Here is a 15,262-nt window from a genome sequence, read left to right on the forward strand (position 1 = left end):
ACATCTGAGAACAAGAAAAACAATAAACATAAGAACAACCACTGCCCCAATATACATAGGAATATAACAATATTAAGTTAAACTAGAAGACTTCATGGTCAACAGAAAATTGTGTAATTTTTCAATCAAACCTATAACACGGCTTTCTCGCTTTCGCTGTTCATTGTTACCAAAAAAGACCCACACACAATCGCTGCTGCATAGGCCTCGCAATTTCTGACTCGATAATCGAATAACACCCTCCCTCTTAGTCTTTTAAAAAAGCAACCCTCTATTTTCTTGTAGCCTTCATTGGTAACGAACGCACTATAAACTCAACGCTTCCGGTTGAACGAATTGCGGGTAATTTAATCATGCTTTGCGCCAGCAGCAGTAACTGATTTCCATTTTCAACATCAACCCTGAAAATATATTTGCGACTTCTAAAAACAAAACATGGGAAAAACCTCCAAGGAGACACGTAGCTAACGTTTCTTTCCCACGGAAATTTCGCGTGGTGAGAGGAGAGATTTTGTTACAGGCTTTTGACGGGAGAAGCCCGTGTGAGTAAATTGGAAAATGTCCCAATAGGAGATTGATCACAGATGGCGTTGATGAAGGAGGTATCAAATAGTCACATGCAGAGTCGGGTTTTACAAGGGAAGGCTCCGTAAAGACTTTCGTGAAGCTGTAAGAAAACTTCATGAATAAAATGTTTTAAAAATTTGCACTGTTTTGTTAGAAATCTTGAGGGAGTTTGACAAAATAAGAGACATTGGTTATACTTCTTGATGTTCAAAACGTCTTATGGTTTGAAGATGCGAACTAGAATGTTTTGGAGGGACGTCGTTGATGAAGAAATCATCAAATAGTCAGGTTAAACGCAAAGTCAGGTTTTAGGGAATTCAAGGCTCTGTAGTGGCTTTGTGGAGCTGTAAGAAAACTTCATTAATAAATTGTTTCATAAATATTAGCATTATTTTGTAAGCAATATTTGGGGATTTGGGCCAAATAAGAAACATAGTAGGTTATATACTTCTTGATGTTCAAGTGTCTTACTCTCTAAATGTAAAAGAGTGAAAAACACCCCTCTTTACATTTCGAGGTTTGGCTCTTTAAAAAGAGTGGTGGTTATTTCACTCTTTTACAGGAGTTTCACTCAAGGACAGAGTGAAAAATCACTCAAAGATGCAAACTTCAATCTCAAAGAGAAGACCACTTGAAAAGGAGTTGTCCCTGATACGGCTCGTCAAAGAGTGATTTTTCACTCTTTTGCATTTTTGAGAGTACAGCTTGACATAAGATGTCAACTAAGAGGTTTTTGACGGACGTCATTGATGAAGGAGGTATCAATTAGTCAAGTTAAACGCAAAGTCAGGTTTAAGGGAAAGTTCCGTAAGGCTCTGCGGTGTTATAAGAAAGCTTCATGAGTAGAACTGTTGTTAAGTTAGCACTATTTTATACGCAGTTTTGAGGGATTTGGAACAAAATGGGACATTGGGTTATCATTTTTGTTCTCCAAACTGTCTTAAAGTTTGAACTAAGGTGTTTGTGTTCCTATATAGTATGATAATCAATTGAAATACCAATACACACTCTACAAAAGATGGTCAGGTAAAAAGGACACATATGGTGTTGTCATGTTATAAATAGTCCAGGAGAGAATAAAAAATAACACCTTTAGGATGTCAAAATGAAAGCAATGTAATTGGTTACTTAAATTTGTTACCAACACCAATGCAATTGGTTAATTTTGTTAACAACACCAATCTAATTGGTTACTTACTTTTGTTACCAACATCAATTAATTTGGTTCTTTACTTGACGTGTTAGCAACACCAATGTAATTGAATACTTTTGTTAGCAACACCAATGTAATTGAATACTAAACTTTTGTTAGCAACACCAATGTAATTGATCACTTTTGTTAGCAACACCAATGTAATTGAATACTTTTGTTACTACTACCAAAGTGCTGTAAATTTTGAATTTTTTAAATGTGACAATATACTCACAGATTATTTCAACACCAATTGCAGTGTAATTTGAAGAACGTTGTTTTTAATAGCAGTGTAATACAATGGAATACCTGTATAGAAAAGTTAAGTATAAAGTGGGGAGTATTTCTCGAGTCGAAGACCGCGTTCGAAAGATGCCACTTTGGATATGGATATGGATAAGTTTTTTTTTTTTTTCTACGACTACGTTTGGGAGTTCAGACTTTTGGGCCAACTGCAAAAGCCATTTTCAATTTGGACACGGCCGAAGGGTCATCCACGGCCAATTTAAATAATTGATGACACTTTCACAGCAAACACTGTTACTGTCAGGTGTCAAGAAACAAACTAAGCATGCAAATTATCACCCAACCCCAAAAGCGTGAAGTCCCCTGAGAATGGTATCTTAAGTTCGGATGAGTGGAATCGGTGTTGTCTTGCCGTGCCGTAAGGGCTCTGGCAGGGTCAGTGCTATGATCCATCATCGATGCTGCACTGACGCAGAGTCCGGAATATAAATTGATTGTGCTATAATTTCTTTGAATCAAGATAAGGTAAATCATATGTGGTCAGTGACAAATTTGTGAAGCTGTCACAAATAATAGTTTGGGTATAAAATGGTCATTAATTGTGGTTTGTGACACGTTTGTGATGCTCCCAGTAAACATATTTTTCAGTAAAAACTGAAACACGCTCTTTGAGTCAATATAATTGGTAAATCATTTTTGTGGTCAGTCAATTTTGTATAACACTGTACAACACTGGTGATGTTGGCCAAATTGGTTATGTTGACCGAAATGGTATTGTTGAGATGTACTGTTTTACCTTTTATTTGAATCAATAAAAGGAAAGTTGGCATCATCAGCCAAACTCCTTGGCCTACTGCCGTTTCTTGCTCTCTTTGAAGATAAAAGGTGCGATCAGTGATGATGTCGATCAAAACTGTCCCTAGTAATTACTCCCATGAGTCAATATGATGTTTACTGTTCGCAAAACTGTTGTTACCGATATGCCTGCCTCTCTTTAGTCAGAACCAATTAAGTTCATAAATAGAGCGTTTACAAATTTGATAACCTCAGGCTTTTTGGCTTGCGTGCCCAATCTGCATTAACCTCAAATGACCGAGTTTGACCGTCAGCCTCTGAGCTGACCAATCGCTTTTAAAATCCGAGATATTATCAACTGCTTGCAAATTGCATTATCTGATGAATCTCTTGTATCGACGGAAGTAACAAAGGGTGATAACTCTACCCTAAACGTACTGGACACTATTGACAATTACCCAAAATACTTGTTAGCATAAACAACTTACTTGGTAACGAGTAATGGAGAGCTGTTGATAGTATTAAATATTGTGAGAAAACGGCTCCCTCTGTAGTTTTTGAGAAAGAGGTATTTTCTCACTCAAATAACAAAAGACTTTAGGCCTGAAGCCTTTTGTTAGCCATCTGATCGTGTTTTTCGTTCATTATTCTCTTGCAACGGCGATCATGACCAATGATGTGATTTTTTTTTTACAGATTTGTCATTTCATACAATAGTGTTGGGATACACCAAGTGAGAATACTGGTCTTTGACAATTACTAAAGGTGTCCTGTTCAAGACATACTGGTGTGGATAATGTCTAATTCGAATTAGCGGCTAGTTCTACGACTGTTGTTAATTGGATCTGCGCCATTCTTCAACGCATTAACATGACGCGGCGATCTAGCCGTAGCCATAAGCATTAGCCAACAATTCAGACACGCCCTAGTTCTTATCAAAGCCCACGGCAAACCGAACAAGATTCCACTTGCTTTAATACGGAGATCTTAGAAGTGCCATCGGACGAGTAGTCCACGTCGTCAGCCCTTGTTATCTTTCGGATCTCGAAAAGTCGGAAGGCCCTTGCGGGGCTCCTTACTTAAAATAGTTCGCCTTAAAGCCTTCAGCTGGGATAGGTCACCTCCCGGGCTACACCTCTCAGAACAATTTGGTTTGGTTCCACTAAATTGGCAAAGTCGATCATAATCCAATAAATGAAACTGAAACACGGCACAATTCTAACGAAAGATATTTACTTGACTGGGGGCATTGTCTTCAAGATGATGCAGCTTTGATAATAGTTTTGAGTGTAAAAGTATTAACAAAGATTTCTGAAACAAATTGCTCGAGGACATGGTCAAATAAAAAGTTGTGGCAAGTCGTGGCAGAGGAGCGGTTCGGCGCGTCGAGCTCTGATGACCGAATCATCGGAGCAATGGTTCGATTCCCGGTCTTTACAATTCTGTCCTTGTGCGAGGCTTTTAACCATAATTGATTTTCTTCATCCAGGTGTATAATGCGAACTGCGAGAGTTGATGTAGTGTATATGCGCAGCTTGAGGTTGTATACTTTCCATGGGAGTTGAGCAAGTTTGAGGGGCTGATGAACAGGAATATTTGAAACACATTTTTCTAACTATACGATAGTATACACATAATGAATGTTTATGAGTGCAATGGTGCGAATATGTTCATGAGTTGAAAGATGGAATGTTCTATTCAACGAGGCGGAGCCGAGTTTAATGGAACATTCCAGCTTTCAACGAATGAACATATTCGCACCATTGCACGAATGAAAAACATTCATTATTTGTTTTATATAACATCCAAGTAGATCTTTGTCATTTTGATTGAAAGATACAACTTTCAAAACAAACAATTTCAACTGTAGAAGCTGAATGCTAGTAATTTTACTATGCCTTCTTGCAGTAACACCTGCTGCGCTACCAAAGACACGCGCACGCAGTGATGTTTTTACTCAGCTTTTTCGTTCCATCCGAAAAGTACCATTGCACGCTGCCAGCGTGCAATGGTACTTTTCGGATGGAACGAAAAAGCACGGTGAGTGACTCAGCGTGCAATGGTACTTTTATTTGCTATCACGTGACGGACAATCCTCCAATCAAATGGCAAGGATCTGCTTGGGTGTTATATAAATTCGATTACTGAACAGTTTTTGTCAGTAAGAGTAAAAAGAAATATCAAAATCTGAAAAATCGATGCCATTGCTTGTTATACTATTTCACAAAGTATTTTTTTTTTTTCATATTGTAGGCCTACTATGAGTGTTTGCCAAATAACATGATTGTATATTCAGTTTGCTGTACCTACATCATCTACTGCATGTGCTGTGTATACTTTAAAAATGGTCGTAATAATTTGTCTTGCTATTCCGTGCTTGTATCACCAAAGGCACAAATTCATCACATGTAGGCTACATGTCACTATATTAATCTTTAACCCCAAGCAACGCAGCGTTATCGCTGCACGCCGTAAGAAGTAAAAACGGGCGTTCCTTTTAATCAGTATAAATATCTCGTGTTGACACCTTCGGTGTTTTTTTTCACACCCTAGTTTGCACGGTGTTGTGTTTAACACCTTAGGTTTCGTAGTGTTACAGAGTTCAATGGTTCAATTGATGCATATATAAAGTGTTATAAATGGTTAGTGGTACGATTCTAGGCCGTTCTCTTGACAGCCGACTGATCACTCCACTGTATTACTCAATCCCGAGTGGGTGGTCACGTATCATTAAAGATATTTATATTTTAAATAATATACACACAATTATTGCCGTAATATTTTAACTTGAAGTACTAACCTCGGTCTATGCATTTATATTCCGTTGAAATACAACCTGAAAAGCGCCCCCTATGTTGTATGAACGTGGACTCGTCTCAGTGAGTGTTTTTATTGCGCATATAATAATTTAGTTCAGAAATATGAAAAATTAATTTTTGTATGCCTTTTTTTCATACACAACTGTAAAGTGACAGCAACCTTCAAGACACGCACTTATGGACTAACTAGCTTTATTTTCCTAACCCTATTGGACGCCAAAGTCTGCGATTCCACTTTGAGGTGTTGACAGATGCCCCAGTACAGGATAAACTGAAATTGCAGGTCCAGTGGATTTTTTGTTCCAGATGTGGCAGATGAAAAAAAAAACAATTGGTCAGTGAGAGCTCTCACTGTGGTTACTTATTCGAGGGTTTTAAAGAAATTAGTATACGTTTAGTAATCACTCTTTTAGTAAAGGTACTATGTTATAATTATTATGTATAAACACTTGAATCTGGGAGAAGCTTTTCTGTCCTACATGCTCTCAGATAGTGTTTTCCTACAGGGATTATTCCTCCTTCGTGGACGTAATTCGCTCTTGATTTTCAGGTATATTATCTCAACAACGTGACTACCTTTTTTAACTTAAATTTTCACTGTTTAATGCAATTGTTTCATACAAAAAACTATGTGTTTTTTAGGACGAAAACAGTGAGTCAGTCCAACCTTTCTTAAAACCAAAGGAATACTTTGCCTTTAGCTTGTAAAAATGTTTAAGGCAAAGTAAAGTGTTTTCAATGGGTTGTTTGTATTTAAGTGTTCAAGACTGTTCGGGTTCCGTGGACAGACTTCCACCCAAAAAATAAACCGTGCAACCGCATGAAGAGTGCATGCCCCCATTTCACTCCGCGACCCCTCGATCCGTTACCGGGGCGCACTGACGAATCAATACCGTCGACTCTTCATCTCAAACGGCAGGCAAACCTCTCAACAAATTGGCTAAATTTATCGATGATTTCCTAAAACGGGTCAATTGTTGGGGGCCAAATTGAGCTTTTTCGTTGAGGTCTCCTAGGAATTAAATAAAGCGAAACGTTAAGGAGATAATCAAGTTTGATTTGAACACAGGGGTCCTGCCAATTGCTATTTATTATGTGGGTAAAGGCAAGCGTTTTCAGTGATTGAAAGTCCAACTGTCTCTCTCTTTTCTCTCATTTGACTGCCTTCTCCTTTGTACCTTTGAAACGAAAATAAGAAGAAAACTTGTAGGTGTTGTTACAATTACACAAATGCAGGAAAGTGCGACTCAGACCCAAAAGTTTTATTCGCGGGGGGGGGGGACACACCTCAGAACTTAGCACAAACTGCCAGCAAGTTTAACTGGAAGCCTGCTGTAGATGTCTCCACATTATTAAAGGGTTATCTGGCTAGGTGTGTAGGAAAGTCTGAACAGTTTTTAGGCCGACAAAGTCTTAGCGAAAATATTGTTCAGGCTCTCAAAGAGCATTGCACTCTCAGGAAAACAGCGAAGTCTTTCAAATTTGCATTGACTATGTTACCAGCGCTCACTATTTAAGAATCGTAGAAACTTCACTCAAACTTAGAGTAAAGGTGAGAAACTGTGGACTGATTGGCCAACTGAGGGTCTAGGTGAGAAACTGTGGACTGATTGGCCAACTGAGGGTCTAGGTGAGAAACTGTGGACTGATTGGCCAACTGAGAATCAAGGTGACAAACTGTGGACTGATTGGCCAACTGAGGGTCTAGGTGAGAAACTGTGGACTGATTGGCCAACTGAGAATCAAGGTGACAAACTGTGGACTGATTGGCCAACTAAGAATCAATGTGAGAAACTGTGGACTGATTGGCCAACTGAGGGTCTAGGTGAGCAACTGTGGACTGATTGACCAACTGAGAATCAAGGTGACAAACTATGGACTGATTGGCCAACTGAGGGTCTAGGTGAGAAACTGTGGACTGATTGGCCAACTGAGGGTCTAGGTGAAAAACTGTAGACTGATTGGTCAACTGAGGGTCTAGGTGACAAACTGTAGACTGATTGGCCAAATGAGAATCAATGTGAGAAACTGTGCACTGACAAACAGGGTTTAACACAACCACATGAAGATTTTCGATTGGAGACATCATATCCATTTTGGACCAACTGAGAATCGAGGTCAAAACTGTGCCAACGTAGATTGAAACATAAAGCTATTTCCATGGCTGACACTAAACCAAACTATAAACGGATTTCTCTACCTTCGTCCTGGGATATAGAATATGAGAATCTAGAAAAGCTTCTTGACCTCTCTATGTTGGAAATGGACCCAAGCCAATTAATCTATCTGACGGTGTAGCCTTCGTGGTTTAAGTGGCATCCAAAACGTAATTATCGGTAACACTAAGGAGGCCATGAAATCTTAAAGAAGCTGAGCTGGAAACCTCAGCGTGAAATCCTCTTAAAAAGCCTATTAAATTAACCATCATCTTAACGGAGATTGCACAAAATCAGGGCTAAAGCAGCAACATTTGCCAACTAATTTTGTTTTCTGCTTAGCAATAATGAGCAAGTTACCAGTCACAAATTACGGCAAAGTATTATGGCTGGTAATCCGGTTCTGGTTAGCATAATTTTGCCCACACTTTTTTTGCTTAGCAGAAATGAGAAAGTTACCAGTCACGGTGGCTGTATCCACTCGCCTGCTGGTTTGGTCGGCAACATAGCCCTATAACTATAGGACTCTTCCCCTGTACACAGATACAGTCACTGTAGTACAATACGAAAGTGTAATGCTGCCAGGGCTAGTCGGCAACCCTAACATTCACATGCAGCACGTTCTCTCTCTCTCAAGCTCACATTGCTTTTTAAACTTTCACAACACATTCTCACACTCCACATTAACTTTCCTTCATCAAACTGTTTCAATACAAAAATAAAAAGGCATTTGCCAAAAAAGGAAGGGGTGGTTCTTTATTACCATGACCATAGTTAACTAAGGGTGGCACGCAAAGTATGCCTACATAACATAGCTTAACAGGGCGTTTCCTGAGCAGTCGACGCGTATGACGTGACAGAAATGCGGCACTGCGCGAAATATTTACAAACCGCAGGTTTGGGGAATTTACACTATGTCAGATCGAGAAAAGTAACAATAAAACAATTAGATACAAATTATCGACAATCGACTCTGACAAATTGTACATACTGCATAATATCATGGCTGGTAAACCCTGTTCTGGTATGTACTTGTTGTGCTTAAGCGGCTCTTTGAGATTGGACCTTGGAGATACAGAGAGTAGACTAGCTACCAGTACTTCGTTGGTGAGTGATGTCGTATAATATGGGACACAAAATGATAGTAAACCCATGCCAGAGAGATGCTATGATGACACCATGTAAACATCTCTTTCGTGAGTAGTGGTGGCTCCAAAGAACCTGTTTGTTTTCTTCTCGATACTTCGTTCAGTGTGCTCTGACCGTCTTCTGGAGAATGCTGTTTTAAGAGCAATGGAAATAAGTGAGCTCAATGTATCGTTGCGGGACAAAACCATTCCCCTTTCACACGAAAGTAATAATTAGCAATGGTCCCTTGTTAAGTTGTATCATTTGTTGTTAAGTTTAACAACATGTCCCTTGTGTGAAACGACAACCAATTCTGTACTATCCAGGGTCCCTTGTAAGATCTTGTCAGACATTGCATTATCAAGATGAAGTAATGTTGACAACGAGACTCGACTCGACCAGAATGGCGAGCAAGGACAAGCAGGAGAATACGAAGAGGAACAGAATGAAAGAAAAAAGGAAAAGAAACATAGGAGATGATGTCATCATCATGAACACGACAACAAGACATTGCTGCACTAATACATTAGATCCCAAAATGGGTCAACGATATCAGAGAGCAGATCGAGGAAATGAAACGGAGATGGGTCACTTCTCAAGATGAAGACAAGATATGTTGACCACGAGACTCGCCTCTCAGAACGACAAGCAAGGACAAGCAGGAGAAGACGAAGAGGAAGACAAGAAAAGATGAAGAGATGACGCATAATGAGCACGGCAAATGGAGTAGAATGACAGGTGACAAAAGAAAATGGAGATTGCTGGAGGAGGGTTTCTATTAGCAATAGATGACAAACCTGATGATGATGATGATGATGATGACAATGATGATAATGGGGTAATGGTGATGGACTTCGTAGAGCATGCACAGATTAGTTTTAAAGGATCTGTGTTCCTTGTGTAACACAAAACACAATGTCCACAGATTTACATTAAACTCAAACAGTTTGAAGATAATGATAGTAGAAAGCTTACCTTAAAATATTACTTGCTGAGGTACTGTAATTTCTTTAGAAATGAGTAAAACAAGTCACAAAATTAATTTTCGTCTCAGGAGACGAACATTAGCTTTGCATGTAAAACGTATTTTCGTAACATTTTGTTACTCATTTCTCAAAACCTGCAGCACCTCAGCAGCTAATATTTTAAAGGTTAGCTTTCTACTATCATTATCTTCAAACTGTGTAAGTTTAGTGTAATTCTGTGGACATTGTGTTAGTTTGTCCTACAAAAAGTACATAGACCCTTTAAAGTTAAAAACCATAAACTGTCAGCCTGGAATTGTTGATACCTTTTAAAAAATTAACATACAATTTAAAAATTATTGTTAATTTCAACCGCAAACTTTACACGATGAAGTTGATCGAAATATGCACTTGAACATTACAAGTTAGTAATTGTTTTGATGAGTTATAATCACTCAGAATTCTCTTGATAAAAATGTAGTGCATATTTTATTTTGACTCCCGAATGTCAAATTTGCTGATATTTAAGGCATCCGCCCACGCCAAGAGGTAACCTTAAAATTAACCAGACTTTGTTCTCACAGCTCAGGACTTGATCTTTAAAGATGACAAGTCTGGTTTACAAGACACACACGTTGAGAGCATGTTAGTCTTTAATAACCACTTGGGGCCTTCATGGTACACGGCCTCACCAAGCAAGACAACCCTAAACGGAACTCTAACTTAACACCACTTGACGCTCCGAGTCACAACACTCCCGGAGGTAAAACATAAAGATCGCTGTGCCAGTCAACCCGACCCACGCAACTTCATCCTGTTAGGATATTTGGCACACAGAGCCTCGTCATTGGATGCCGGCCATTTTTGATGAAAACATACATGTACATGAAAGGCTATGGCTGAGAGTCGTGCGTTGTGCGTACACGCGTGCAATTTTACTAACGTTTTACATCAAAGTAGTCTGGTCCCCTGACCAAAGATTCCTTGACGTCTCTTGTTAAAAATCTTAGGTCAGGTATCACCCACGGATAAAAATAGAGCATGACGCAACTTGTCAGGGTCGGGGGTCATCTCCAGGGAAACCATGTCTGCACCAATTCGTTGCGATAACGTAACCCTCCTCCCGACGGCCGCCAGGCCGGAGGGTTACGAGATTATTTTGATCGGCAATTAATGACAATCTGGTTCAACACGTATAATTTCGACAGCTAGTCACCAGATTTGCCCCATTTTTACCACTTTCAAAAATCATGAAACTTAATCCTCAATGAACACTCAAGTCAAACCAACTTTGAAACAATATTTTTGAAAAAAAAGGACAAAAACTTACCAGATCCCGGAGCGATTTCCCAGGTTTATATACTTTGAACCTGTCGCATCGCTTTGCAAATGCTTTATTTAGGCATAACGCCTGCATTGGCAATAACTGGCATAAAAACTCCTGGATCTACGGCCGACAGGACTGACATTACGATTCCGTACCGAACATCAACGATACTGTCCGAATGTTGACGACAACACGTTCGGAACATTTCGGATAACTTCCAAAAAGGAGGAATTCCTCCTTTTTGGTCACGTGATTTTGGGTGATACCGGACCCTAAATTCGACAGAGCCTAGTCGGAGATTTTTGGGTCTGGGTACCAGACTAACATCAAAGATGGTGGTCAACGACGTCAGGTCCCATCCATTACCTCAACGAAATGTCGGTATATTTTTAAGGACACTGTGGCAGCCTTCATGTAAAGTTTACGTGTACTGTCTGCACTTAAAATCTCCCAGGACGGAATTGACCGGATTATATCCGGAATTAACTCAGATTCCGAGACAGGGAGCCTGAACCAATGGCGGTTGAGGCTTACCCGGAGAGTGGTTAAAGTTTTGATTTAAACTCAGATACTTTGTGAATTTGACCAGTTCATGGGTCATTTTGTCACAGATTCTGGCTCACACTGACCCATAAATTAGTCAGGCTCCACAGGAACCGGATCTTGGTCAAAGGTTTTCCGATGCACGCATGAAAAATGTAAGGATAATACCAAAATAGTGTACGTTATCTTGATTCAAAGGTAATTTAATACACAATAAGAGTGACGAAGGCTTCAAGCTTTCGACCCTATGGCAAAACAACCAGACTTATTAACGAAAAAGCTAGGACAACGCATCTAAATTTGATGTTGCCTGATGAACAGCCATTGTGCCTTCGTGCTCCGTGCACGAATAGAAACAATGGCCGCATCGATTTTAATATGTACCTTTAAGTGCCCACTCGAAAAGGAAAACATAATAACGATTTCCGAGACAATTTATTTTGTAGCTTTTCAATTAGTCTCTAGACGTAGACGTGGGCAATTTACCTTGTTTCGAGGACTGGATAGCTGTTGGTTATATAACATTAGAAAGTAGATTTAGAGGAAGAAGTAATTACTCACAAACAGATTTGATTTTCGGGCAAAATACACATGTCCTTTGCTGCAGAGGCTCTGCAACAAGGATGTTTTTTCATACACTATTTTTTGGCAACTCCGACAAATTGAGTCTACATTTCCACAGTTTGTTATTGTATATGCATATTATGTCGGGATACACCAATGGCACTGGTCTTTCCTTGTCTTTGATGTCAACACTGGTCTGTACAATTATTCATCCACCGATAAAGCGGAACTTAGTGCGGGCTAACTTTATTGAGCAACTCATCATGTTAAAATCGGAGCTCGTTTATCCACTAACAACCCATAGACCCGTCTAGATTACAAGTTACACACAGCCCTAAAAAAAACTCTACTCGCCGTTAATTAACGCAACATCACCTTTCGGCGAATAAGCCTCGTAACGGTAATTCCAGACACCGTTAAGTGTTTTACCGTCTCGCCACTTGACTTCAAACCGAAAGGTCCCTTGAAAGCATTCGACAAAACTAAATATTATTATCCTAATTGCTCCGGCAATTTCCGGACGCAATGAGCCGCTGGAGTGTTTTATTACTCGTACTTTAACATTTTGTTTTGTTTTCACTGTATACAAAATGTATTAATGTCATATATATTTTCATATCTTTTGGGAAATTTTATGAGACTAAAGAATCTTGAGCTCCTCGCGATGGGTGGTAACATTTTCAAATGGTTGATATCGATGATAGACTTTGTGCGAAAGCATTTGATGAGCTTGTTACGAATGCGCGGTTGCAAATGTGCTGGTTTCAAATTTACAAGTGAAGAAATTGCTTGGCATTAAAGCTGCGCTTCAAACAATCTTGATTGGTGTGTTTGAAACATAAACGGCATCTGAACATGTAAGACTTGGTGCAAAAAGCATTTTAATGAGTTGGTCACGGATGCACGAAAAGTGTTGGTTTAAAATTTACACTTCGAAATTGCATTACATTATTATCATTTCTTTTTGGGGGGTTGAAGACCCCACACGTTGTCGGTAGCATTACATGGCAACACTAAAATTACATGATTTAAAGGTGTGCTTCAAACAATCTTGATTGGTGCTTTTAAAACATAAACGGCATGTGAGCGTGTACGACTTTGTGCAAAAGCCTTTAATGAATTAGTCACGGATGCGCGAAAGTACTGGTTTCAAATTTACACTTTGAAATTGCTTTACATTATGTACTTTTTATTTTTATTTATATTTATTTTTTTCGGTTTGAAACCCAACACATTGTCGGTAGCATTGTTTGGTAATAATAAAATGTCATGATTACAGTGCTGCTTAAAACAATCTTGATTCTTTGTAGTTTTGAAACATACAGCTTGTAAGACTTTGTTTTCAGTGAATCACGGCATCTCGTGGCTAGAGAGATAGGCGACGGAGTTTTGGAAGTGTCATCTTATTACTTGTCGAGAACCTGAGATGAAATCTCAAAGATGACGGCACAGTTGGATAGCATTTCCAGAGCTCCCGTAGATTTGTATACGTTCAATAAACATAATTTTTTATTCTAACAATTCTTTAGGCCATTTTGGCCACAAATTAGGTAATTCAATGGGTAGTATTAAAAAGCAACGCGCGAAGTAAAATTACGTGTAGAAATTACGTTATAGATCTGTTTTTACGTTACTCATCGCAGGCTCAAATTCATGGAATACCGTTTTTCGGAATACCGTACAGTTCAATTTTATCTTTGAAGCATCTTTCCCAACAAGCATTGATCACATTTGTCCAAGCTCTTGGACACATTTGTCGTTTAAAACCGCCTAAAAACATAGAGAATTTGTTTTGACCCAAATAGATGATTTACAAATTAATGTATTTTTCCAGTCCACCTGTGAAACGGCCTAAAAGGCCATTTTCAGGTATTGTGGACACACAATTAATATGGCATGATTTGGTAATATTTGTCTTTATACACCCAAACAATGCATTGCACACCTGTTATAGTCTCCACCAAATCCCCAAAAGGCTTATTCGTTTGAGACGGAAATTTTTTTTCCATACTCAAACAATATCAAGCAAAAATTGATTAGTCATGCCACATTAGATGAAGTGTTTTGTCAAATTAGTTGGATACTCACCTCCCCATATGTCGACGTACTTAAAGCTGCCAAAACAGCTACCACTAGAAATATTATTGCTGCTCCTCTCGTCGTCATTTTGGTAAGTATAAAAATGCTTTGCGTGTGACTACTTTTCAAAACCACGAACTGCCGTGATCCGATTGTCGCCAAAACAAGAGCTTGAGTGTTCGCATAAAGGCAACTTCATATAGTGTTGTCGCCCGCGGTTAGCTCATTTGCATTGCAAATTCCGAGCGTCCAATCAAGTACCACGTCACGCGCATGCGAACTATGATGTATGGTCAACATTGTGTGGCGTATCACACAGTACGTGCAAAACACAGTTCGTGGTTGATCGCACATTATTTAGGCACCAAAAGAAAAGATGAATGTTTGGTTATTTCAAGCAATGTGTGAAAAGGAAAAAAGATGTTTCGGAAATATATTTTTGAACGAATCAAGCACGTCCCATCGAAGTATTGATTTGTTCTCACGAGCATGCTACCATCGCCAAACACTAAGTGTTTAGATAAAAAAAGTGGGAGGTTTTTTTTTGTAATCGCAAAATGAGCAATTTCCAGTCAAGGGTGTCCTTTAAAGATGCCATGGGCCTTTGGAAAAAAGGGTAACATGGAAATAAATTAGCTGTGATGTAGTCTCTGAAGTGGATGGTTAAATTAGTGCCGCGTGCCCTCGGGGGAAAATGCTCATAATAGTTCGTTCACCCGTATAGTCATAATTGAGCGGTGAGCTTCTAAGGGATTTTAATTGGGTTGAAAAATATTATTTATGTTTTAAATGTGAGTGATTAGGGATTGCAGGATCACTTTTTAGGTTGATACTGAAATCCTCAAAATGAAACGGTTGCAGAGTTGCTTAAAGGCAGTGGA

The sequence above is a fragment of the Asterias rubens genome, chromosome 17 (genome assembly GCF_902459465.1).
Source record: "Asterias rubens chromosome 17, eAstRub1.3, whole genome shotgun sequence".
Classification (NCBI taxonomy): Eukaryota; Metazoa; Echinodermata; class Asteroidea; order Forcipulatida; family Asteriidae; genus Asterias; species Asterias rubens.